Here is a 24,374-nt window from a genome sequence, read left to right as displayed (position 1 = left end):
AAGCCATTTTCAAACTTTGACCATGTTTCATCTCCCTATCATTTTTGTGTAAGAAAAGGACGTAATTCTTAATTATTTTTAAAAGTTTAAAGTATTCCTCTTTCACACCAGCAGGGCAGTACTGAGGCCAGACACATCTTCTGGAGTATGAAGTTGCTATTTCCATTGTTACATCTTCCCTTTATACTTTGGATCTCCCACCCTCCCAGTTCAGTTTTTTAGCTAAATGAATCATGTGACACTAAGAGATTTTCATCATTGATGTCCTCATGTGCTGCTAAGGGAATGCAGGCAGGCTTATTAGCGTCTAAATAAGGAAAGGCTCTCAGATTCCTCCTCATGGAATTACAGACTAAAATCATTTAAGGCTCAAATAGAGACCTGAAGTTTTGTTATATATACTGAACTCTGCCAAAAGTAAGACAGTTAACAGCAACATCCTAATTGGCATGGGGGAAAAACATTGCCTTACAATGTAGAGGTAATGGTGAGACAGTAATTTCAGGAAAGAATGGATGTAATGCACCTCGTATACTCTTGGTATGACTATAATTAAGTTGCATTGATTACTTTAGGAGCACTGATTAATCATGTAATTATTTTTAATATGTTATAGGTACAATGGCTTTATCACAATTGAGGTTGTTATTTTCTTCCTAAGAATGATTAAATGTAATAGAACTAATTGTGCAGCAGAGGAAAATTTAAAGATGCCTGAAAGGCTAAAGATAACAAGAATTGATACAAACCCAATTTAATATTTTTTTGTTTTGCTTCTTTCTTTGTTGCCGTGCTGCCTCTTTGCAGACAAATGAGAAGTAACAGCTCTTAGTCCTTAAATTATCCCTGGAACACAAGAAATCTCTTTTTGATTGATTCTTGAAAAATTTTTTTGAAGACAAGTTTATCTGCTCAAACGTTCGCAGTTGATGGCTAATTGAGCTCACCCTTACCCTCTGGAGAACTGGGCATGTCTGGTCAATTTCCTTCCATGATATAACATCAGAAGTACAAAATGACAGAAAGTAAAACGGCGATTTGTAAGAGGCAAAAATTCTCTACGGAATTCACAACATTAGATTGCCAATACCTGTCACTGGATTGGTATTTTTAACCATGCTTGTGAATAAGGGAAGAATGCTCTTACATAATCAACTCCAGTTATTTGAAGGGTATGTTGACGGCGTGCCATGAAGGCTTTGGATTTTTACAGTTTAAGTAGTTCTGAGTTATTTTTATCAAGGCATATGATAATTCAAATTCTATAATTCTTTTTAGTTTTTGAAATATTTATTAGAAGGATAATTTGCGTGACCGTACATACCTTGTCATTCCTTTTCTACTACCCATTCTTTCCATAGTGAGCTGACTGTTTCTCAATGATAATGCACTTAAGACGTCAGGGTATCTGCGCCCCCCCCCCCAATACCAGAGCATGGGCACTGTGAGTCTTACGTCTGCAGCCCTGTCAGAGCTTGGGATGTACCCACTGGGGTCTGGAAAAGAGAAAGTAAAATTTGCCCAAATACCAGGAGAGCCGAGCTCTTCCAGTTCTAAGTTAATAATCCATATGGTTCAGCTAAAATGAATGGCATTATCTGCAATGTGAGCCTCCAGGAAAAACAGAAAAAAAATATATATATATGATCCTCAAGTGTCCATCAGTCTCATTTGGACTCCACATATAATAATCATGTTATAAATGTGAGGCTTATTTATAAAGACCGAGGGATCATTCTCAATTTGCCAGTTGATCTCTCTTTAAATCTCCCTTCTCTGTGTTGGAAACATACACATCTTCTCTGTTTAACATGCTTAGCTGCTAGTCAAGGTGATGATGCGTTTATTTGTTCCTAGATACCTGTGAAGGTACATAAAATTAGATTTGATTCCAGACAGTATTTCTTTCCTAAGTGACCATGTTTTACTATAAGAATCAAGAAGCGTCTTCTCTTCTATTACACCGTTTGAACACACCCAAGCCCCTCCATGGGGGAACTTGGAGCATGCCTGTCCTTGCCACTTCACAGGTGAGGTGTCCTACTTGATCTTGTGTGCTGTAGAGAATACCCTGAAACAGATAATTTGTGAATAAGAACTTATTTCCCTCATGGTTCTGGGCACCGGGAGCCCCAGGAGCATGGTGCTGAGGCAGTGGTCAGGACAGAGCTTGATCCTTCCTCCCAGCATTGCTCCCAAGGTAACAGCCCTGTTCTCTGGCTGATGGCATTGTCCATGCATGAAGGTAGAGGCCTCAGGGCCTCTCATCACTTTCAAAGACATACCTCCCATACCCTGACCATCACAGGTACATTTCAGTATGACTGTTGGAGTAGACATTCAAAATATAAATGTTTAGATGTAGGCATAAATGTGAGTCAACACTAGGGATAAGTCTGCATTCTTATCACTCAGAAAGAAAAAAAGAAACAAATTCAATCGTTTGGCAAAGCCAGGTTAGAGACTTTCTGGGTATGGTGCAGTGAAGACTTCGCTGTTCTCAGTCTAAATGTCTGGCTTCCTTGCTCAAACAAGCCATCTGTCTTTTCCATTGACAAAACAAACCAGTGGGGTGGACAACCAAGATGCTGAGGGAGAGGAACCCTGTGTAGACTTGCTTTAAATGAATAGATTTGGCTTTGATTTAAGTAATGTGCAGTAAGTTCTGCATACAGATCACTTGTAACCATCCATAAAACACAGCACTCAATACTCAGGAAGTGTTAGGTAACTGTTATCAATGGTAACTTCATTTAATTTGAAATATTTTAGAAATCCTTATCCAGAAATCTTTGTAATTTTTTTCTCAGTCAGATAACTTCTGGTCTTCTGTATGTGCTTAAACATATTCAAATGTAGCCCCAGTGCAAGAATATATATTCATACTACTTAATCTGTTTGCCTACACTGGGTATTTTGAGGCTTTGAAATATATTCTGTTCCTTCTCCTAAGTAAAGCAAAGTACGTATTATGGAAGACAGATTTGAAGTGAAGAAATGACCGGAAGCTAAAGGAGTCGATAGGCAAGTGGCCGGGGGCAAGGAAAAGCATAGGGTGATGCGTCCAGGGTGAATGTGCTGAGAATCCCTGATCCACACATCCATGACTATAAATACACTTGGTGCAATCAAAGCAGACACAGTGGTGCTGGAAGACACCAGTAGCACAGAAGAGGCAAGGTGTAGAGTGAAACGCCTCAAACTCCTGTAACTCCTCAAACACCTCAAACGTCTGATTGAATGAGAACGAGAATGATTTCATTTTTTTAAGCTTGGTTTGGGGATCACTTTGAGCTTGTAGGACCCAGAGCAGAGAGTGTCTGTCTGTGAAAGAAGCAGTAAAAAATGTGGGGAAGGGTGCCCTGGGATCATTCCCACCCTAACACCAGTCCTTTGTGCTGTGCCCCCTCTAGCTTCTCACCGATTACCTCTAGGTTTATGTTTCCCTGTCCTAAAATATACAAACTGTTCCTCAAATCTTTGCAAAGCCTGAGAAAATGAAATGGGGCCAGCAGAGAAAGTGAAGAGCAAAAGGAGACAAGCCCAGAGTCCGAGAAATGGCCTGCCCTGGCTCCCAACTGTCCAGCCCATCCTACTGTGCATGCTTCTTTCTAGCTCCTGTACCCTTCTCTTTTAGGATTTGAGAATTGGTAAAAGGGTAACGTCAGCTCAAAGCATTCCTTTAGTCCCACAAAGTTAAGATGACAAGCCACTTGATAGGCACTGCAAAGTGGAGGTGCATCTCCACCAGTGGTCAGGAAGCTCCCGCTGATGAGCTCCCCCGTAACAGGGATAAGTTCAATACTTAGATTGGCTGTCTTTTGGCGATTGTTGTGCAAATCATATTATTTTGTTAAGTGACCAAGAGGATTGTACGGTGTGTTAAGATTATGGGTCAAAGATGAGCTTTGTAGCTATTAAAAGTAATTTCTACATAAGGTAACACCCACCCACGACCTCCCGAGTTATAGTAACTAAATAATAAAAATAAAAGACGTGTACATAGATTTATGAGGTAAACAGGATAGATACAACAGCAAATAAGGGCATTACCTCTATGTTCTGGAAGGTGGAGAAAAAACAGAAATGTGGCATTTGATTTACCAAAGCCTGTGGTGGGCAATGCACTGACTACAGGAGAGGCGCCCTTGGGGGACCGTGTGAATTAGGTCGCTGGCACCTCTCACAGATTTACATTTTCACAGGATCCTCTTTTATCCTGTCCTGGGTATAAAGCTGGAACATTAAACACAGCTGTCTATAAATAGGGGGCATCCAAAAATCAAGTAAATGTTTATTCTTCTTTTGGTCTTATTCGTGTATGGCTATTTTATTTAATTTCATCTCTTCAGTCTACTAGCCTAAAATATCCTAGGTGGGACAGTCATCTTTAGAAAAGCTCACAAAAGAGTTTTGAGGTTATAACAAACTTTAGAAACACTGGATGTGATATATTTGTCTAAAATGTATCCATTATTTGGCAGATAGCTTTGCAATTTCAGGTTGGGCCTGCCCGTGGGCTGGATAGCTGTCCTGAGGTAGGTTCTAAATCCTTGGGCTTGTGTTCTCTTGAGGAGACAGAGGCACAGCCAGGAACACGGTGCATAAGTACAGTTTAACACCAGAGAGGAGACTTGTGTTGTTTTTATTTTTAAAAAAGGTAAAGGTAGAGTGGAAGGAAGGGGAAATTCTAGTTCTAAGGAGGTAAGTCAGCTCATCGTGAAACTGGTATTTTAAAAGATTTGTAAGAGGTAAGGTATTTAGTTCTGTGGATATCAGGAAAAGGACATTCTAGAAATAGGAAACAAAAGCTACATTTCCCTGCAGGAAGCTGTCCAGGCTAAGCTAGGTGTTAGAATTTGTGCATTCAGTGAGTGGAAACCACTGGTGGGGTTTGAAATAAAGTAGACCAGTTGGTTCCTAGGTTGAAACTAGAGAAGAATCCACAGGGCAGGTTGGGAACTGAGGAAGCCCACTGGGATTGAACTGCAGGTAGGCAGGTGAGCGGGGATAATGCCCTGATCAGAACATCACAGGGAGCAGCAGAAGATTGGTTAAACTGTGTGGGTGGTATGTTTGGTTGTGGAACAAATAGGCCATGCTGAGGGTGCTGTACCTTGCATACACTGAAAAACAAGGTCCTGGGAGAGAAATCCTGCCGTAAACAACACCGACTCCATTTGTACTTAGCTGTTTCAGAATTCATGACCTCGGAATCCTTTTCAAAAACACATAACAATCATTATTTTGTGCCACTAATGTTGAACAGAACATGCTTGGAAGTGCTGTCATAGAAAACAAGAAAATTTGCCATTTCTCTCCAAATTGTCATATAACATTTAAAATCTGTATTAAAATGAAGGAGAGCCCCAGCTCTGCCCCTCTAGGTAAAGTGCTCTTCCATTTGCTGTGATATGTGCAGTACAACAAAGCTTAATTGTCGCTTTGAAACTATGCAATTAAGATTTAAGATTTGAGAAGTTTCTAATTTTTGATTTTATAATTATCACAAGACCTAAGGAAGCAGAGGGCAGCTCTTTATATTTTTTTCTAAAAATATTCTTTTCTCTTTATTGAATTAATAAGAAGTCAATAAATTATCTACTTTCTTTGACGAAAGGACATGCATTTTTCAGACACTTGTCAGGAGCCTAAGATATATTTTCTGCATGAAAGCTCTGCTTTCTTCACTTGTGCTTTAAAATAGGGGAAAATTACTGATGACTTATAAAAAAGCTTCATTTATTTATTGAGTCACTAAATCTAATTAGGTCTATTATTCTTAAAAACTCCATGGAAACTCACAAAACCTGATAGACTGATTCACATAGATTCCACACTTGAATAGCTGATCATTGTTGCAGAACTCAGAACACTGCCTTGCTTGAGAAGCTATCAGAATTTCTTTTCATTTCAAGAGTTTATAAATTAACTATGGGAATATTTCTGGCTGAACTATGGTGTGCTTGATTCTGTAAGCTTTGGTATCTTCAATGTCTACTGCATATCTCCCTTAACATTTTAACCTTCATGTGTCTTTACTATTGGTTTGCTTGGAAAATGTGTTCATTGGTCATAAAAATTCACTAATTGTGGTTTAAAACAGGTGAGTATGGACCAGCCATGCTCACTTTTAATTTGATTTTGACAATTAGAAATGTTTCAAAAATTAAAACTATTGTGGGTGTCAAACAGGTAGACTTTTACTGAGCCCAGTTTTCTAATCTCAGATTGAATATGTCGACTGTTCATGAAGCATATAAAGAACACACTATGGACAAAGTGTGTTTAATACAACTGATCAAAACAAAATGTTGTGTTTTTAGGAATGTATATCCCAAAGACAGAAGATCTCTTAGAATCTCAAAGATCCACCTTGTGGTTTACGAACTATCAAGTTCTCACTGCTCCATAATATTACATGAATACTACAGATTTCTTTCTCCTCAACTTCGTGACTGGTACCATCTGTTGACATAGCACAATGATGAGAAAAATAACATCTTACTAAGGAGAGGGAAGCAGAAAGAGCACTTCAAGTAAATGACTAAAATACTTCTCCTCAGAGGCACCGGCTTCATCAGTTCACACTTCCATATTGCAAGGGATGGTGCTGACAAGTACCTTCAGTTGTACTATCGATCACTTGGCACACACTGGATCTATTAGTGTGCCTCTGGGTTTTAAATTAAGCATGATGAGCCGTTATGGGAGAGTAAAGGCTGAGGCATGATTAATAAAGAACTGAATCCTGCTGGGGCAATTCTTTTTCCTATGATTTTTGTTAATTTTGATTCTAGCAATATAAACATAATTCAACTCTTTGGTGCATTTTTCTTTCATGTGAGGATCTTTGCAAGATTATTTTTAATCTCCTACCAGCGCACTGATGTCACAATCGTTTTCTCACTTATAACACTTTAGAAAAGTTGACAAAAAGCAGTTATCTCCACTCTGCTGTATTTTTCTTCCCTGAAATTATGGAGGGAGCTCAGGCAGAAAGACGGTATCTCTTATATGGAATTTCTGAAAATGGTGACTGTATCTTTGTGTTTCCTTGGTTGTCCAAAGTCAATGTGTGGCACACCCCCGAATCTACTCTTCCCTGCCCCTCCCTTTATCACCACTATTACTGATGCATTACCAGGGTGTGGGCACCTGTTGGGGTGAAGATTTCCCAGCCTGACCCCTGGATTCCTGTAGGAAGCACCTTAAGGTCAGGCATCGGACAGGCAGAACATCTTGCTGCAGCTTTTCATCTCCACGCCAGGGTTTGTATTTGTCAGGAAGACTTTTTATATAACTACCAGGTCCCACTTACTTTTAGGAGTTTTGATGATTTTTTATGTATGTTAAATAATGTATTTCTGTCTTATCTGGCAGTAACCCTAAATTAATGTTCTTCCTCCTCTGAATTAAGAGACTGTCTCCCTTGTGTTTCCTCTCCATCTCTGGGCTGGATCTGGGATTCTGCTTTGACTCTCCGAGGGGCTGCTGCCCTATCCTGAGTGCAGTGCAGTGCAGACCATTTGAAGGAAGCAGAGCCACATGGTAGGGGCTGCAGTCCTGTGAGACTCCTGATCCTGGAGCCTTCCACTGGGCAGACAGAATCAGCAGGAGCAAAGGCTGGGAGAAGGGCATCAAGGTATACAGCAGGCCAAGTTGTCTCCCTGCCCAGTCTCTGTTTCCTAGAACATTTCACTCTAAGTTTTTACATAAGTTTATTGGAATAGTAGCATCATCATACTGTAGCTAATTGAGTGCTAACTTTGTGTTTTCACTCAACTCTGTTTTACACCCATAATTTTGTACATTTGTTCTATAATGGTTACTATATATATTATATAGCATTTTATAAAAGCAATTGTATGTTTATAGTTGATATAATTACATTTCTATGTGGCTGCCTGTTTTATTCTGCTAATAGGAATATTTAAGGGTCTGTCCTTTAAATTAAAAAGAGTAATTTCCTTGGAGATTAATAAGGACCGTAAAAATGCTTAGTAACTTAATAAAGAAGCCAACGCAAGGAAGTCTGTCATTTGGCAGGGACAAGTAGCTAGTTTTCTGGGCTGGTTACTGGCTGCTCTGTGCTGATGAGTAGCGTTGGCCCCAGCTGGCCAGCAGAGATGCGGATGGGTGCCCTGTATTCAGCCAGAGCTGCTGACTGTAATCATCCGGCGTCCCGGAGAGCAGTCCACCCACACAGGCTCTCAAATCTGCAGTCCTGGCATCACCTGGAGGGCTTCCCAAGAGTGAGTGTTTGCCCATGCAGTTCTGACAAAGGTAGAACCACAGTCTTGGGGGATAGGCTTTGCCTAATGTGTGTTTGCCAGTTTCTGCGGTGTGAACACTCCCAGCGTGGCCAGTCTCACACTGCTGTCCGGCTGCTGTGAGAGTTTGACAGCAAGGTGGCGAAGCAGACTCTGACGCAGTTGGTTCAACTGACAGCCACAGTGGCTGTCAGTGATGTAGCTGTAAGTAACACAAGGGCTAGTTAAAATCACAAGATGTAGAAGAAATGATAACTTATGACCTTGATTTTGTTTATGAATTAATAATTTTATTTCATACTAAATCTTATGTGTGCATAAGAAAAGAATCAGATACTATCTGAATGTAAAGTAGACCCCTGAAAGCTCTCTTAATAATTTAATTTTTTCCATTTCTAGTTTTTATCCATACCTGTTTGAAGTGAATAATGACCACATTTGCATCTTGAGACCATAATGTTAAATGACCTTGTTTTTACAATAAAGTTTATTTCAGGATTTTCCCCCAATTACTGTGTTTCACAAAGAGCCTACACAGTTTCTGGAAACCTCGGCCTCAGAACTAGGTAGGCACTGACGCAGGCTCACCACAGGTTCTGGTGCTTCCCAAATTCTGCCTGGTACATGGAGTGCTGATCTAGAGCTTAACAGTCTCAGCCCAAAAAAACAAAAAAAAAGTAACTTTAGAATTACAAATGGAAATAACACCTTTTCGAAACACTAGCTCCTTTATTTAAAGCTTATTAGTGGTTCTTCTGTTACAACACTTACCGCACCATGTTATAATTGGTAATTGTTGGTTTAAAAATAATTCCTTACACTCTGACTCCTCGAGGTTAGGGAACGCATAATGTGGTTATTGTTTGTTTATCTCACTTGCAGTGCAAAGTAATAGGTTGTTCACTGTCGTTTGTTTGAACTGGTACATGCAAGAATACAGAAGGGAAATATGTTTTGAAATTGGAGAAAGAAAATGGTGCTCACTTCTTTGCAGTTGACAGGTGGTGGAGAAAGAACTCTTTGTGCCATGTTCATCTTAGCCTTGGTGGTGTTTCTTACGTTCCGTGTGCCTCCGATGCAGAATGGGGAGCTCTCATAGTACCCGGGTGCTCCTGTGCCCCAGTTCCTGGATAGCCTCACCCTCCCGTCCAGCAGTGCCAAGCCCAGACCACAGGGCAGTAGCAGTCCTTGACCCACTGAGAACCAGGCTGCAGGGTTGAGGGGCAAGCTCCGGAGCAAAGCGTCGACTGTACTTACAGTCAGCCTCTTCTGCACGTGCAGCCGCTGCCCTGGCTTCGTGTCCCCCTGAGCTCTGCGTCCTGTCCCAGTGGCCATGGTCTTAGGGTCTCACCAAAAGTGGACACCAACTCTGAACTGCACGTGCCAGGAAACGAGGCTGTGCATTTCTTATGAGAATAGAGTGTGATAATAATAGAAATAAAGTACGTGTTGTAATAAAATTAAAGTGAGCAATAAGGGTAATTCACATGAATCGTCCCTAAACCATCCGCACCCCACCCCTTCCTGGAAACATTGTCTCCCACAACACTAGTCCCTGGCAAAAAAACACTGGGAAAGCTGCTGCGAGCCCAGGGTTGGGTTTGGGATTCTACCTTTTCACAAAAATCCCAGAGGACTCTTCATGATGCAGGTGGCTTCTAAAGTACATTCTGGAAAGATTACTGAAGGCAGAACAAGACAGATTAGGAGAGAGACAATTATTGCTCTCCATCAGGATCTAGGTATAGGAAGACATCCTCTAAAAAAGTATATGATAATTCCTTTAAAAACAAATTTAACATTTAATAATGATAACTTCTATGTGTTTCTATAAAAATTATGAATATTCTGTTTACTGAAATTTATGGCCAGGTAACAATCCTTTGTAACTCGTCGCTGATACTGAGACGAGGTTTCGTACCTGCACATTTTAAATTATATAATTGCCCTGAGAATCATATTGGGTTATCCAGGCATGGTCTTCATGCGGCCTTCACACAGCATGTAAAGTTATAGCATTAATGATAATGCTTTATTTATCATTCATATTGACTATCTAGACCTTCCATCAAAGGTACTTTAGGATTTAGTGTATATTATAGATAATTATAGGTACGATTCTATATAGGCATTATATATAGCTTGAGAATCTAATCCAGTCCATTCAAATTGAGTCAATTTCTTTTTCTTTTTTTAATTCTGTTGAATGGATCTTTCTTTTAAGGTCCATAATCTTTCAATTTTAACATCTGCTTATGTATTAATGGTCATTCTTACCCTACTTGTGGGAGAACTTGACTATATAAGTATGACTGACTGTGTGTGGGTGTAGAGCTTTATATTCATTTTTATGACTATAATGTCTAGTATTATGTAGCAACGAGTCATGCTTCAGTAGTGGGTCACTCCTGAAATATATTTTGGGGCAACATCAAAATCTGTATCAAACAACCTTATTTGACAATATCAGTCATTAAAAACAGTGACTACTATAGAAGTTTTGTACTTTCTTTAGCAAGTCAGCTATAGGTTTAAGTCCCATGAATGTCAGAGAAATATATAAATCAACATTTTGTATTCTTACAATGAACACTCACTTGAATAATTTTACCACTTTTGCTTTTAGTAGATTTAAAATACATATGTAAACCTCTCTCAGAATAACTCCCTATTAAATATGTCCAAGTATAAATTAAATACAAGTGCTTATTCAGGCTATTTTAAAATTAAGATTTCAAATTTTAATTAAAGGAATTACTGAAGAAAAGTAGAATTTCTATAATTCAGAATAAAGTGAACCTTTATGTTCTTTAAAACCTTGCCTTTTCCTCAGATACAGGTAATTGAAATTCAATACATATAACTCATATTACAGAATCTTCCTTTTCACATTTTTTTTACAAGTGAGAAAGTATGGCTGTTCGAATCCATGTGTAAGTTATTCAGTACTTCAGTTTCATTATCAAGGACTTTCATCCCCAAAGAAGGTTGAGTCTAGCTTCCACATCAGTTAAACGTTTGTTGTTTCACCTGCATCTGTGTCTTTTAACTTACGCCCTACTGTATTATCCACAGTTCTGCCTGTTACCTTCCTGTCACCAGGGTAAATGCCCTCCTCCCCAGTTTGACCCAGAGCTGTGTTGTTGCTCAGTTTCAGTCCCTGGTCAGCTGACTCCGAGCAGAGCCAGAGAGCATGGAGCCAGGGCCCAGGAGAGGAAGGGATTCAACCCACGCAGCCAGGAAGTTGGGGGGAAGGGGGATCTGGGGCCAGAGCCCTCCTGCAGGCCCTGTGGCCACCTCACCTGGCAGGCCCCGCCCTAGCTGCACACTGAGAGCCCACACCCGGTGACTGCCGTGCGCACATCCGCGTGACCTAGGCACCTTCCGTACACCTGGGACCTGGGGACCGTTTTACACCATCATCTGAGCCATGACAGATAGCTTTTATCTCATAAAAAGTGCACCATCCAAACCAAAGGTCTGCAAAATGTTTGTATTTACATTTTAATTAATGTATTTTATTCTGTACAAAATAAAAATGTTTGCTCATTACAAAACATTGGTTTATGCAAAATTTTTAACTACATTAAAACTATTTAAATCTATTTGGGATGTGTTAATATCACCGCAGAATATTTGCCAACAACACAGTGTCAAATGTGTCTGTATTTTCTCTGTGTTATGTAGAATTAACACCCGTCAAGATAGACCAAGTGTTCAATAGTTGGATGATCAGCGATCTGCCACCTTCATTCCTTGTGGAAAAAGACTTTTCTTTCTAAACCTATAAATCTATAAATGTTACTAATTCTGAATAACACATAGTATAATGAGGCTCCACTGGGAATGTTATTAGCTGTACTGATCAGTATAATACTGACTGAAGAATAGTGAAATATCTTGCACCAAGAATAGACCGAGGGGACTGGGATGAGAAGAACTGAAAATAACGGATCAATCTGGGGGAATCTTCTACCCGGTGTCATGACCACGGATTGCTCATTTTCTATTAAAAGTAAGGAAACCGGATAATACGCTCCACAGTCGCACAAGTCATTCACGGGTATTTACAGGCACTTCTCAGCAGGCTCCTTCCCCAGAAGGAAGGTCACACCTCCTGCACCAGGCTGGCTGGATCACTTAGCAATTAAGAGCAGAAATAGCTCTGGTGTCAGAAATATGGTTTAGAAAGTCCGTGCTTTCAAGACCAAGAATTCTGTGGAAGCTCCCGCAGAGATTAGCAGTCTACATTAATAATGTGGCTGAAAGAGACTGTTCATGGATGGATGTGGATGGGTGGGCCATGGCAGCCTGCCGTGGAATCACGACTCGGGACTGCGGTTGCTACAGTTGCTCAGTTCACCAGTACCTTAGAGGGAAGGGCCCAGTGCCTGCTGCTATCAAAACCGTCACAGTTGTATTTGTACTTGTTCGAGTCATTGTTGGGAGTTCGGCCATGGATGGGCCCGTTCTCCTTCAGTGATTTTTTTGCTTTACCAGCAAACCCCAAGTTTAGTCTTCAGTTATTTGTCAAGAATGGTGCTCGACGGAGGAGCCCCTGTGAAGGTCATGCAGGTGAAGCAGGGTGGCTGGGTGAGCTGCCCAGAAGGTGCCAGGTCGCCTGAGCCCGCCGCTCCTCACCAGCATGCTGCCCCTTTTGGAAGTGGCACAAGTTGGAAGAGCCAGTCTGGCCAGGGTCACCTCTGACTCTTCTGATGCCCTCAGATAGCTGAAGAAATGACAAATATGATCATAGAAATGGCTTCACTTTTTACTTTCAAGTTATGCGCTTTGTATTAACAGGGGATTTACTGTAAACAGCTCCATTTTCATCAATAAAATAGTCTATGTTTAGTAGATTGAGGCTGATTCATTTCATATTCCCACGGCTTAGATTTATTACTTTTAAAAGCATTCAGTTGATACAGCTAAAATGACAGAAACTTAAAACCTACTTTGTAGGTGATACTGTCCTGTGAATTTATTACCTTTTGGCTTAATTTTTAAAATAAATCATTATTTATAGACAACTTCAAGTGTCACTGGAAAAAATTTTACTAATCAGAAATAAGCATGAAATAATGTACATATTTATTTGTTATGAACTATAATTTTGTATTCTGATTGATCCAGGTAAGCATCAAATACTTTTCAGGCCACTTTCCTACAAAGGATTTTGATAACCCAAGCTCTACCCATAAGTATCCTATATGATAAGAACATAAACATATGAAAAAATATTGAAATCTTATTGAATTGTGAATCTATCTTCAGGTACTTCCTTGGAATATGAATATATTCTTTAACCCACTTTGCTTTGACACCAATCAATAGTCATGATGAATTGGATTAAAAACAGTTTTCATTAACAGCTTAAGATAGTATTGCCATATCTTTATCCTTCAGGTTTATTTAAAATTGCTTGAAATATAAGATTACAAAATACCACAAAATTTTACATCAATTTATTTGAAAATTAAGTTAACAAGGTCAAATTGTCAGAAAACTATACCTTTCCAAAACTATTTAGTTTCAATTATCCAATATCAGCAATTAGGGATTTCTCAACCTCCTTATGACTATTTTGGGCTGGCTACCTGTGGACCTTTGGGGATGTCCAGCAGCATTACTAGGAACCCATTGTGTCAGATATTGTCATAAGTCCCCTGAGGGGCAAGTTGTCCCTGGCAGAGAGAAGCAATCCCTGGATACTTTCACACAAATAGTGCACTGTACTGAAGAGACTTCTCTGGAAAACACCACCCCATGTAGAAGATAGATAGCTACAATTTTATACGAACACTTCAAGAGAATTTAAGCTGAGGAATATCAGTGTTGGAGGCCAGCATAACTCTGACACTGTATTATGGAAAAAGTTGTATGGAAAAAGAAGAAAGTCCTAGACCACTCTCATTTATGAACATAGGTGAAAAAATATCAAAAAAAATTTACAAAACAAATACAATGTTATATAATTTTGTAAATAAAGTCAAGTTTATCTCAAGAATGCACAGGAGTTCAACATTAGAAAACCCTTACATTTATCTCACTCACAGACTAAAAATGTCTCTAAGAAAAGTCACAGGGCTTTTCCAGTAGAAGCAGGAAATGTGGTAAAGCTTTACACTCATTCAGGATAGAGACGTTTAGCAAACCAGGAACAGAAGGATGCTTCCTTGAAGTGATAAGTTATATCAGTTTTGCTATATAAAGTGTACCTAAAATTATAGCTAACAAAATTCTTCAGGAGACATTATTTTTAATGGAAAAACACGCTTCTTTCTTTCAAATCAGAATAAAAGCATCTGTCCCATTATTTTTCTAAGAAATTTTAGGCTGGAGCTCCATTTTAGAGCCATCAGGATATTTAAAAACAAATGAAGGGTCTCAAAATTATAAAAGAAACAAAACTATCATTATTATTAAATACGCAAACTCTTACATAGAAAAAACTAAAACAATTATGTACACAAACTGTTAAAAATGGTTGAGTTTAGCAATCTTCCAACTGTTATCTATTTTAATTCTGTTCTTCAGCAATAATTTTTAACTAATTTTGAAAGCATTTAAAGTGACAATGAAATATAAATCACTAGTAATAAATATTAAAATAGATATATAAAACCAGTGTTCTACATATTATAAAAGAAATTCAAAATATTATTAGTGAAAGAATTAAGCAACATAATGGATATTGCCAACAGAATCATGCAGGAACATGATTTAAAATTCATTGTTTCTCTCAAACTTATAGATTCAATACCATTCCAACAACATAACAGCAGGAGATTTTATTGGACCTTGGCAGTCCTATGAAAAAGTTTTGTGAAAGAATAGTCTGTCAACACTCTCCATGACAACTGTGGGAAAGAAAATCAAAGTGAGCACATTTAGATGAAACATGATCATAAAATTATAGTAATTAAGAGAGCATGTTATCAAACCAAGAATAAATAATTTTACCAACAAGGCACTTACAGAGTCTGCACATGACATGGTTTCAAGACCAAGGGAAAAACGGAGAACCCTTTCAGCAAGTTGCAATGAGGCAAATGGTACCCCAGTTAATAAAATAGATTCCCATCACAAACCACTCATAAAGAATAATTCCAGATCAATTAAAGACTAACAGATGAAAAGAAACTTCAAAAGTCTTAGATCAAACTAATGTGTCTGTCTTGGACATAAGAAATTTTTCAATATATAGTAATCATTAATGGCAGCGTAGTAGAAAAATACAATTAATATTACAATTAAGAAGTTATAGTAATCATTAGAAAAGTAGGTGAAGCCAGAACACACTAGGAATTGATATTCCAAATGTAGCTGTAATGGACAAGTTATTAGTTATTAGAGTTTATCAGCAATGCTTTTAAGAAAATAAAAATTCAGTAGAAAAATATGCAGTGTTGCTATTTGATGCATCAAAAAACAGGAAACTAAAATAAGCAATGGTTACATCTAATATAGAAATGCTTAGATGTCATTAGAGATCAGAACAATGAAAATTAAAACCTGAAATACTGTTTGAACCCCTAGCCCAGATTGGCAAAGTACTCTTAGCTCCAGAAATAGCAAGGGTTTAAAAATAGGACGTTCAGCCTGAAATCTCATATGCAGCCGATGGAACCCTAAAGGGATGCAAACACTTAGAAAACAATTAGTTTTTAAAATAGTTGCATCTTCTTGAAACTTTACTAGGAGTCATGCATGTTTCTAGAAAAAGTCTTGCATAAGTCACACCAGATAATGTATGGAAGAAAGATTATAGCAACAGACTTCCCTATAGATGGCAAATAATCCACTCAGGGCAAACCGACAAAATCAGGGAATGGTCTCAGTGGTCTACAGGAAAGTGCACACATAACTTGTGATGTTTAAATACTGCCGGATATTACTGAGATACCGCACCCTGCAACAAGAGGAATAAGTCTTGGAAACATCATTAATTGAACAAAGAAAATCAGATAGCTATTAGTTTTATTATGTGAACAAAACTGAGCCACATCTTTTGGACAAAGGTTATTTGTGATAACCTACATATATATTTAGAGCCAAAAATGATAAATCACATTTCAAGATCTTCATCACCTCTCACCAGGGAGGCATTAGAAGGGCCCAAGTTTACACGTAGGTCATGAAAACAGATCTGAAAGATTTTCATATGAATTAATTTATATTCTGAGAGTTGTCGTGTATCTTTTTTGATAACGTGTGACTGATGTCCTTAGCACAGATTCCATGTTTTTCCACTTGTGATTTTTTTTTCTTTCTTTTCTTTTTCCTTTCATTTTCTTCTCCCCCTCCCCCTCCCCCTTCCCCTCCTGGGGTAGTGGCCATTCTGATTGGTAGGAGATGATGATACATTATGGTCTCCTTTACATTCTCTCGATGATTAGTAATACTGAGCATCTTTTCACATGCATATTATCCAGTATCACATCAATTTTTAATTTTCCCATTTTTTGTTTGTGTTGTGTTTCTTCATGTAGATTTTATTTCTTTTAAGTAACTATCTCTAATTCTGAATTTATGATACATTCTTTCAGTTTCCCCAAGCTCTATGAGCTATTTGGGTTAAATGAGATTGTCAGGAAAGAGTGAAAACTGTATTTCAAAGACTAATTTAAAAAAATCCATCCCATGAGGGCACTAAGCACCTTGAGGTGGTCCTCAGTTTACTTCTAATGTCACCTGAAAATGTCTTTCTATTGGTCCCCGGGGCAAACTTTGAATTTTCGTTCAAAACCCTCACCATGCATTTCCTTCCAGGCCCTGCGTGGGTCCCACCTCTTTCCAGCATTTCTCTGGCTTTATACCTTGTGCTCAGGATTTCCAAAGCTAAGTACTAGACCTGTCTCTTTCATGAATTTCTAGAATTTCACATGATAAAACACAAGAACTTGAATCGTATGTGTCAGTTCTTCCACAAAAGACTTCCTTGTGCCTGTCGCACACTTATTTTGGACTTTTGACCCTCTGTGGACTCTTTGTTCCTTTTTACTTCCCAAATAAATAGTCAACAACTCATCAGTTTCCTTCCCCAGTGCATTTTCTCTTCCCTCAATCAACATCCCTGTCCTGGCCTCTGTAATCTCAATTCCTCTGTCTTGAAGACTGTTCTTTTGCCTCATCTGTTTCTGGTCATATCTTGGCTTTGATTTGTCCTGCACATTGCTGCTGCCAACTCATTCTTCATAGGATATTGTTTTGATCATATGATTTTCTTACAAAGCAACTTACAGAAGTTCTTTACTGATATCATGATGGATACTTCATGTATTTTTAAGCTAAGTGATTATGTGTGAAATTCCACCTGAAACATTCTGACAGTTTCTAGAGGGAAAGCAGATAACATTTTAGAAATCACAGAATCAATTTTTAATTGAAATATGGAATATACATTTACAGTTATGAGAGGTATTTGTAAATGTTGTTGGTTACAGAGAAGGGGTTATTTTCAAACAAAGGATACTGGGCTTTCCTAAAGATATATAGATACAGAGCTCACTAATATGACCAAAGTAAAATTAATCCTCAACTATTTCTTGAAAAGTCTATAGAGTCCTTCAAAGTCTATGTTTGCTCTGAATAATTCCTTTCATGTCACATTACTTCTTGACATGCCCTGCTCAAAGAGAGCCAAGCTCTGCAGAGTCCTAACCCTGACTCTAGCCCTAACCGAAACCCTAACCCTAACCCTAACTCAGGGTGCACACCCATCCTTCACTCACTAACTCACACCTGTCTGCCAAAGGACAAGTGTGTGAGGAGCCTCCCTGGGATGCCTTCAACACAATACAATTTTCACCACCTTGAGATCTTTCACACGCATTATCCTAGCTGTACATTGTTGCTGGTTATAAATCCCCAGCAGTATCATCGATGTGTGGCAGCTCTCACTGGCTATGTTTATTAAAGATCAGAATGGAATTCGTGCTAATTTTCTGTCTGCCACACTGCCTATCAGAATGTGAAACATTGTGCCTGCAGCTGCATACTTGATGGATAGATACTGAAAGGCAGCAAAGTATTCCTTGGAACATTCGTTCTTGATAAGTTATTCATCAGACTGGAGTCACACTTTTAAATATGTGAGAATTCCCAATGCACTTATTCTTTTAATAGTCAAGGGGAAATATTTAAAATACAATGAATTCCACAAATGTGAGTTAAAATGTCAAAATTATATGGACACGGTGTCAGCCCTGGCAGTCTGGTGGGGACATACAGGAATGTAGAATAGCACCGCGACTCTGACGCTAGTGTGTAAGCAACCAACAGTGAGTGAGTGGAGACCCCACAAGGGCATCTGTCTGTCAGCAGCAGGCCGAAGTACCAGGGAGGTTGTGTTCAATCATAAGGAGTTTTGTCAAGGAAGAGGAGGATGGTGGGTATTGTTTCAAAAAGGAAAAGAGAGCGAAGTCCTGTGTGTGTGTGTGTGTGTGTGTGTGTGTGTGTGTAGGGGTTGTGTGTGTATCTGTGTGTGTCTATGTCTAGTTTAGATCAAAAGTAGGGGCTTGGCAATACACACGTTAGATTTTAATTTAATTGGAATAGAATATTTAGGAAATTTGAGTCGTTATCTGAGAACATTAGAATTAAAGAAAAAGATTTTCAAAGTAAATGAGTGATTTCGTTCGTTTTACTTGGTGTGATTTTGAAGAGTAGAGTAGTTTGACTCCTGTCTTAGACATTTGAAAACCGTAAACACACGCAGGCACATACACACACTCACTCTGACAGGCAAGCTATAGACGATCATGTTTGTGGAGTTAGAATTATCAAATTTCTTCTAGTTTCCATAATAGAAATAAGAAACTTGACAAAACTTGTACAAAAAATTCCCTTCCATATGTAGAAAACAGATTTTTGAATATCAAATCTTTTCTTATTGAAATTGTGGAGTAATGTTGGACAGTTGGTCTATAATGGGAACGTCATTGGCATAGAATGTCGGAAATATCTTAGAACATTTATGCGGATATGTTTTTTATTTTGGATACCATGTTTTGGTACTCAGAGAGTAAAATTCTGCAGTTTATAGTTGTCAGAAACAAAATATATTGCATAAAAAATCTGTTGAAAAAACAAAAGGGTATAACAGTGTTTCTCAGTAAATATTTTTGTTTATATTTTAATAAGTACTGGGTGAAATTACTAATAGATTTTAAAAGCAGTTAATCAAACGCAGAGGCTAAAGATAAATATCAATATAATGTTGATCGAGGTAGATTATCTGTCAGATTATTTTAAACATTCAAGCATAAATGCAGTTTCTTCTTCAGGATTGATGACTCATTCTTACACTTTCTGAAGAAAACTCATTTAAACCCAGCTGGATTTAAGAGATATTAAATAAATATTGTCAATCTGCTTTCAATTTGGGGGAATTAAGTAATGGTGAGAAAATACACAAATTGAAAGCAGTTTGAACCACGACCCCTGAGCCATTTAGTGAGCCACTAAATTGTGATTTAGTACTTTTCTTGCTCCCTGACTTTCTGCCGTTTATTGAAGTGTTACCACCTACAGTGCTACTCTGGAGACTGTGAGTGGGATGCATGTATGTGGTTGCTTGGTGACCCTGTAAAGTGCTGGTTTGTTTTTGTGCTGAAGAACGTAAACTTCTTGGAAACCTGAGTGACAACTGATCTCTGAACAGCGCCCTCTCTCTCTGAGCTCCGGGAGGCCCATTGGTCCCGTCTGGATACTTTTTCTGTTTGACTTCTACAAAGACAATTCCATGTGGCGCACCCTGCACAGCTCTTGGCTATCCTGATATTTACAAGCGAATCAAAAATACATGTTTTACACCAGCGGATGATAGAGTTGAACATGTCCATTTGATTGATATATTTCAAAATGTGAAATTGCAAGTGAGCTGATGAGCAGACTCCTCAGAGCTAAGGCGCACTTTCCGTCTCCCCTCAGTAGCCTCTCCCCGGCCTGCGGGCTCTACTCTGGCCTTCTCAAACCCTGCTCAAGAGAGGGCGAAGGTCATCTTCGTAAGATGGAGATGGGTTCCTTCAGACCTTGGTCCCTCACCCCGCTGAGCTGGCCTTGCTCTGCGAGTGCCAGCCACAGGCTCCGTGCTGCTCCTCCCCGGACCCTGGGTGTGGGTCCCGCTCCCTTCTCCCCTCTGTCTGGTCTTATTCCCATCCCTCACTGTGATGCAGCCCCATCCACATAGTTTCTGGACCTTCCCACGCCATCTTCCCTGAAAACTTGTCCAGTGTTCCCTTTTGGTTTTTTAATTATTTTAATTGGTCAGTAAGCGCATCAGCTTATGAATATCCTCAGGTGCTGTGGGAAAACACTGAAGATCAACACCGCCCATGGCCCCTTTATGCTTGTGTAATACCGCATTGTACAGTGGACTCCTGAACATCTTCCTCTTGTGGAGCTGCAGCTTTTATCCTTGACCACCATGTCTTCGCCACTTCCTCCCAACTCCCACTGCTGTGCTGCCTTCTCTTTCCTGCTTCTGTGGTTCAGCATTTTTATGCTGTATGTATAAGTGAGGTCATGTGGTATTTGCATTTGTGTGTTTAGCTTACTTCACTTTCCATAATTGCCTTCAAGTACATTGCCCCAGACGAAGGAGTTCCTTCTTTTTTCTAAGGCTGAATACTATTCCATTATTGTATTTATCACATTGTCTTTATGCTTTCACCCACGAATGGGCCCCAAGGACCACTCCATATCTTGCTACTGTGAATAGTGCTGCAATGAACATAGGGAGAGAGATATCACTTAAACATACTGATTTCATTTCCTCTGGATGTATACCCAGTAGTGCAATTGCTGGATCATATGGTGGTTCTATTTTTAATCTTTTGAGGAAACTCCATACTGTTTCCATAATGGTCTTTCCAACTTACACTCTCACCAACAGCGTTCCAAGGCTCCTTTTCCTCCCAAACGCAAAAATAGACAACTGGGATTGCTTCAAACTTAAAAGCTTCCTCTCGGCATAAGGAACAATCCAGATTGGAGAGACAGCCTATGGAATGAGAAAAAATATTTACAAAGCAAATATCTGATAAGGGTTAATATGCAAAATGTGCAAGGAACTCAACACAACAGCAAGAAAACAAATAACTTCCTTAGAAAAGGGAGAAAGATCAGAGTAGGCACTTCTCCAAAGAAGACGACACGTGTCCAGGAGGTGTAGGAAAAGGTCCACAGCACCGCCAGGCATCAGCAAAGTTTCGGTCAAAGCACAGCGAGATAGGCCACCTCTCCCCTGACAGAACAGCTGTTATCAAAGGCACAAAAGATAATAAACAACTCTTCTCCTGCCCCTGGCACACACAGGACCCGCCTTCCGTTCTTCCTTGTCTCACATTTCAGCACAGGTAGCTCATGGCAGGGCTGCTGTCCTCCCTCCCTGGAGTCCACACCATGGTTCTGATGAAGCATGGGTTTTTGCACGTATGTGGATAAAGGTGCACGGAAAGGTGCCTGCTCCCTGCGTGTCTCACCTTCATCTTGTCAGGCACGGGGCCTGCGACTCGAGTGTCTGCGAAATGAACTCATTCTCTGAAAATTCTTGGAAGATGTTCATCCGAAGACAACCGAAGAGAACCGAAATTATCATAGGACAGTAGGGAGCATGTGCAGGTTATTAAGGTTTCTAATTTACACACTCATTATGTTTACACGTTTCCACAAATTCCCAACCCTTCAAAGACCAACAAAATAGTTTTGAAAATCATTGGAAACTCTTCTGTATCCTATCTATCTCTCCAAAGTTTAACCAGTAGCCAAAAGAGAAACAATTCTATTTTTCTGAAATTCTTTCTTATGTTTTGAGGTTAGTGTGAAAAGCAGGTTTTAAATTTATTAACATAAAAATCTTTGTCCTCACTAGATTGGATAAAAGCTCAATCCTTTGAAAATTTGTACTTTGGTTCTACTAATATAGTGGGTACATCAGTTCATGATGAGACTGAATCAAATTTCCCCATAAAGTGAACATTGAACCTAATCACTGAATTTTATTCGGTTCTCATCCAACTTGGTTTACAACCAGACTCCTGGAAATCAAGTTTATGAACCAAGGCACCACTGTATTCTGAGTATATTTTACTACAAAACAGCTAGCCTTTAGGAGAACGAATCACAAGTAACAATAGGACTGCTTTCAAAGCTATGGCGTAAAAAACATGAACAAAATTTAGGAAAGTAGATAGCCAGTCTTTGGCAAAGAGGAAGTGAGTCCGCTGGTACTTCAGCGTCATCTCCTTTCTGCTTTGATGCGGAGGAGGCCTCCTCCTCCCGACCCTGCAGTGGTTTGCATGTTTGTTTGTGCGCTCTGGGGCATCCTTGCAGGTCACATCACACTTCCTTCCTCTGCTCAGGCTGAGGAGTCACCGCCGTTCACACCCCCTGGACGCCTCTCTGCTGTTTTAAAGGGGATGGAATGATCCAGGGCTTTTATTTTACACTTCCTTCAGAGACTGAGCCCGCTGAGGCATGAGAGGCCGGCCCCCCTCTTTGTTCTTTATCCTGCTGACAGAAGGAGGGATTTGTGCAGTCCCTTACTAGCCACCATTCCTCTCGCTGTTCCGTGCTTTGTAAATCTCTTTTTATCCAGCACATCAGAACATATCTCTTTTCTGTATTACTCATCACAGAAAAAGAAAAAAAAAACTGTCCTATGAACACAGCAACTGCCCAAATTTCCCTGTAAGACTTGATGACATGGCATCCCTAAAACTTTTATTTTTAGTACTAAAAATAATCAGTAGAAAGTAATTGCATGAGTCCATAAACATGTGTAATGAAGATGGTATTACACCACCTAATTCTTTTCCTGCTTTTAAAAACCATTTTTTTTTTTTTTTTTTTGGTACCAGGGATCGAACTTGGGTCCTTGTGCTTGCGCAGCAGGCGGCAAAACCACTGAGCTAAATCCCCAGCCCTTAAAAACCATTTTTGTTATAAAGTATGGGAGAAGAAAATAATAAACAATAAAATTCATATTGAACTTTTATGTGACTTTGAATTTATTGTGTAGTGTTCTTTTAATAAAAATAATTTATTTTATTTGAGTATAATTTTACTTACAATGATAACATGGATTCCATCTAGTAGCATTGTTGTTGTATTAGCACTGATGTGTAAGGAATTACAATGAAAATGTTAATAGTCACTGTAATGTTTAATAATTTCAACAAGTTACTCTTGAACTAAAGTCTATTTGCTAACCCTATGAGTAATTTAAAGTGTTCATATGAGATACTCCACAGATAGGTCTAGTGAAAATACTTGTGAATTCCCACCTGCTATTGCTTATTTGAAAAAATACAAGCTTTACAAAGCAGTGTATCTGAAGGTGAGAAACTTAATAGGCTTGCAGTGATTATGTGTTCTGCAAAAGAGTCCTTCTCCTTTATTTCTTTGTTCACATCAATTTGTGAATGTCTTCATTTTTTAAAGATTATACTCTGCCTACTTCAAGAACCTTGAACAGGCTCATTTATTATTTCAAATTTTCCCTGCCAGTACTCATTTATTCACAATCCCATGAACTTATTTTAAGAGTTAAAGTTCCAAATATAAAGAAACCACTACCAGTGGTATAAAACCTTTGGATACATTGTAGCGCCCCTCATCGTGTGGAATCCTAACAGACGGCTGCACATGCCCCTCAGGCTGGGGGTGGAGCAAGGGAGATGACGTTCAACCCTTCAGAGACCATTTTTACAACTGTAATTACTTCTGCCTGCCTATGATTATTTCAATTTCCCTTCGCAGTTTCTTTGATTAAGTCTTTGCTGCCTAATGCATTGTACTTTGGATTCCCACTATTCCTGGCTGTTCTGCTGATTGTTCGGTGAAGCTGCTGAAAAGGCAGCATTAGCAGTAATTGTTCTAGGAGACCAGGTGACATCCCCAGCCGTGCATCAGGCTGGGACCTGGCATGGCAGCGGCCCCAGCTGACTGTTCCATTGGTAAACAGCTCTCCCCCACTGGAGGTTCAGTTCTCATATCATTCTTCCTTCCCAATCAGAGAAGCACTTAGATTGTATTTTCTCCTTTCAAGGTACCTACGGACCATCTCCTGATCTTATTTTGCAAGATATAAAAACC

At 39.2% G+C, this 24,374-nt stretch overlaps 1 protein-coding gene and 1 long non-coding RNA gene across 5 annotated transcripts in view; both read left to right on the top strand.

Annotated features, from left to right (window-relative positions):
- Csmd1 (CUB and Sushi multiple domains 1) overlaps positions 1 to 24,374 on the top strand; it is a 1,515,607-nt gene that overhangs the window by 23,721 nt on the left and 1,467,512 nt on the right. The window lies entirely within an intron of this gene.
- LOC147828400 (uncharacterized) overlaps positions 1 to 24,374 on the top strand; it is a 158,741-nt gene that overhangs the window by 22,305 nt on the left and 112,062 nt on the right. The window contains exon 1 of the long non-coding RNA XR_015450869.1: positions 1 to 24,374. This exon is cut by the window's left edge and continues 22,305 nt beyond it; it is cut by the window's right edge and continues 12,172 nt beyond it. This is a non-coding gene — a long non-coding RNA (uncharacterized LOC147828400).

This window comes from Heterocephalus glaber, unplaced genomic scaffold, assembly GCF_053883595.1.
Source record: "Heterocephalus glaber isolate CG9 unplaced genomic scaffold, H.glaber_assembly_v1.0 deba00001104, whole genome shotgun sequence".
Taxonomy (NCBI): domain Eukaryota; kingdom Metazoa; phylum Chordata; class Mammalia; order Rodentia; family Bathyergidae; genus Heterocephalus; species Heterocephalus glaber.
The sequence above is the reverse complement of the archived record's forward strand: the minus strand, read 5'-3'. Positions and strand labels throughout refer to the sequence as shown.